At 42.1% G+C, this 3,697-nt stretch overlaps 1 pseudogene; it reads right to left on the bottom strand.

The window, feature by feature from the left end:
* Positions 1-531: 531 nt before the first annotated feature.
* Positions 532-2,721, bottom strand: LOC127630543 (uncharacterized; annotated as a pseudogene).
* Positions 2,722-3,697: the final 976 nt, after the last annotated feature.

The following is a 3,697-nucleotide window of genomic DNA, read 5'->3' as shown; positions in this document are numbered from 1 at the left end:
ATGATAAAAATCTTGGTCCTTTCAACTTGTGCCTTTATCTTTTACTTCCCCGATTTCTGTCTGAGACAGAGGTGTGTTTTTTCTTGTGTTTGGCAGAGGTGGTCATTCTCTTATAGGACAAAGTGAAAGAAAAAGAAAAAATCTTTTTCACTGAAACTGTATTTGCTTGGACATTGAGTAACTTTAAAGTAAAAGTCTGCATTCCCGCAGAACGGATTTCCAAGTTGAAGCCGGGATGGACGATACTTGCATGAGGTGTGGAAGGGAGCGGGCAGTCAGAGAATAGCCTGAAACATCCAATGTGGATCTCTTTTTTATTTTGTTAATTAATGAATGCAAAAAAAAAAAAAATGTTTTATAGATAATATATATATATTTTTTTTTTTAACGTAAAATAAATGTGCACACAGCTTGTGTATTAAATTACCCAATATTTAGAGTAGACAGCCAAGTAGTCAATGGGGCTTTAATAGAATGGCAGTCTCCTCACTTGCTTTTCGTTTTAATGGTTTTGCCCAGATACACTCATCTTTACTGTCCCAAGCATTGACAGAGGGTGGTTCGCCAGGTCTCGGCTCCATAGAGTTGTACAGGCTTCACGATGGTGTTAGAAATCCTATCAGGGTGTTGGTGGTCAAGTTCATGGAGCCCCAGACATTCTTCAGCTGATGGAAAGGTGACCTTGCTTTGCCTATCCGGATCCTTACGTCAGCATCTGTCCCACCCTGCTTGTCAACTATGCTACCAAGGTGAAGCTCTCCACCACTTCTAGTGCTTCACCTTCCAGTGTGATGAGGTTGCATCAGCTGCGTTGACCTTAAGAACATTATACTTACACTTTAATTAGGTAAATTCAAGGTTATCCAGCTGTGTCCAGAGGGTCCACTGGATGCCATTTCATTACTGGACTGTGGACATATTCATAATCCAGTCAATGGCTAGCAGGAACAGAAATGTGACAGCAAGCATCCTTGCCTCACTCCTGTCCACACTTGGAAGGTGTTGGTGGGTTGTTGGCCATGGACCACTCTGCAGGTCATCCCCTCGTAAGTGTTCCTGTTGATTATGGTTATCTTAACTGGCAGCCCGTAGTTTCTCAGAAGCTTTCAGAGAGTCTGCCTGTCCACACCGTTGAATGCCTTCTCATAGTTGATGAAGCTGGCATAGAGGGGTGAGTACACCGACTGCTCCAGGATGCTGTGCAGCATTGCAATATGGTCAATACAAGATTTTCAGAAACCAGCCTGCTGGTCTTGGAGATGGGGGTCAACAGCATCTTTTATCCTGGTAAGGAGGATTTTGTTGGAGACCTTACTGGGATGGACATAAGTGTTATACCTCTGTAGTTGGAACAGGAGTTGAGATCGTCTTTCTTTGGGAGCTTAATGAGGTAGTCCTCCTTCCACTCTGATGGGATATGCTCCTCTTCCCTGATCTTGCTAATGAGGGGTAGAGCATCTCAGCACTGTTCTCGTCACCAACCTTTAGTGCTTCTGCCAGATAGCTGACAGGTTCTGCATACTTGCCGTTCCTCTGCTGCTTGATGGCCTTGTGAATCTCCTCCTTTATGGGCGTGTTGCAGTCAATGGGCAGGTCACTGTCTGCTGGCTAAATGCCCGATGGGTCCTGTGGGGCTGATATGTTCAACAACTCCTCTAAATGCACCACCCATCTGTCATTCTGTCCCTCCTCTTCAGGTATTTTTTTTTCCTTCCTTATCCTTCACTGGCCTCTCTGGCTTACTGTACTTTCTGGAGAGCTTCCTAATGGTAGATTTCAGGTCCCAGATGTTCCCGTGGTGTGCTGCTTCCTCTGCTTCTGCTGCCAGTATCTCCATGTATTTTCTCTTGTCTGTCCTGATGTTTCTCTTAATGCTCCTGTTTGCTTATGCATACTCCTCCTAGGCCTTGACTTTTCCAGCTTGTGTGCAGCTGTTGTTAACTGCCGCCTTCTTCCTCTTCCTCTCCTTTATCTTCTTTTAGGTCTCTGCTAAGATCCACTCCTAATGGCTCTGCTTTTTGTGGTGTAGTACTTCTTGGCATGTTAAAGTTATAGCCTTATTCAATCCCTGCCACTCCTTGTCAATTGTCCCTTCCTCTAACTCTTGCAGGATCTGGAACTTCTTGAAATAGCATGACCTTGAACTCTTTCTGCTTGGTTGTCTCTTTCAGGAGCATAGTGTTATATCGCTGGCATTGACAGGTTTCCCCTTTCCAAGTCCTCCTAAGCTTGTGCTTCAACCGGTCAACCAGGAGATCCGGAGCAGCTTGACATGCACATCTTGGAGAGATATCCTGAACTTCTTCCCAATACACACATGGTTGATTTGGTTCTCCGTCAATAGGGTTGGTGATATCCAAGTAGCTTTGTATATCCTTCTGTGATGGAAGAAACTCCTGCTGATACCAGGTTTCTTGTGGCACAGAGGTTGGCAAATCTTTACCCATTGTTGTTCATCTTGCCCAGGCCCTGCTGTCCCATGACCTCTTCATAGCCCCTGTTGTCACTGCTGATCTTGGAATTGAAGTTACCCATAACAATGACAATGTTCCATCCAGGGCTCCTCTGAATGATAGTCAGTAATCTGCTGTAGAAATCCACTTTCTCCTTCTCGTCACAATCATTAGTCGGGGCATAGCCCTGTATGATGTCTATATTGAGGCTCCTCTTCTTGGTTTGGAAACAGGCTGTATGGATCCGTGGGCCATGTGCTTCTTCCATCTGATAAGCACTTTCTTGTCTTGAACAACATCAGTGCCACTCCATGCATATGTGTGTCTTCCTCATGACCCAAGAACCTTACTAATATTGACAGCCACTGGTTATAAAAATAATGATTGTATGCATATTTTGTTTCAGGTAAATTTTTGACAATTGATTTTTAAGCTAACAAAGTTTCACCTCTGTTAAAGAATTTACACACATTACTTTCTTGTGAAGCACTCCCAGTGTTAACCCTACTAATATAATATATTTTATTACCAATGCAATTTATTTCTCTCTCTTTCTTTTTGCATTTATGTGGTGTTGTGATACTGAGATATTTTATTCAATTTGGAATTAAGAAAGTTGGAGTATGTGTGGGAGACTCTCTCTCTCTCTCTCTCTCTCTCTCTCTCTCTCTCTCTCTCTCTCTCAAATGCCAGTTTGGCTTTACCTTGTTGTTTTTACAGGTGCTGTAGTAATGTGGTCCAACAGTACATGGTTTGTGTGTGTGTATTTGACAGAAGACGAGAGAATGAATGCACACCAACCCACTTCTTTAGCTGGCATGATGTTAAATTGGACCAGCACACACACACACACACACACACACAAACTACATTACATTAGTCATAACTGCCCTTGCCAGTTGCCAGATGTCACAAACTGAACACTTCTCCTTGACTTTGAAAAGTCTTTTGAAAGAAGAGAAATGATCACAGTGAGGAGAATAAGTAATGTGTGCAGAAGTGATTTAAATATTAATTTGCTAAAATATTGGTATGATTTAATGCAATTTTGGTTCATTATATACAGTGTATATAAACACAGCCATTGTTTATGCGTACAAACACATACAACACAATTTACAATAAACTTAATATTACACCACAGACAAGTCCAAAAAATGCCCTTAGATTTAAAGTTACATTTGAAACTAACATTTATTCCATAATACAACACAACATAACATAACTTTAGTCTAACAAAGTAA

The sequence above is a fragment of the Xyrauchen texanus genome, chromosome 37 (genome assembly GCF_025860055.1).
Source record: "Xyrauchen texanus isolate HMW12.3.18 chromosome 37, RBS_HiC_50CHRs, whole genome shotgun sequence".
In the NCBI taxonomy this organism is placed as follows: Eukaryota; Metazoa; Chordata; class Actinopteri; order Cypriniformes; family Catostomidae; genus Xyrauchen; species Xyrauchen texanus.
The sequence above is the reverse complement of the archived record's forward strand: the minus strand, read 5'-3'. Positions and strand labels throughout refer to the sequence as shown.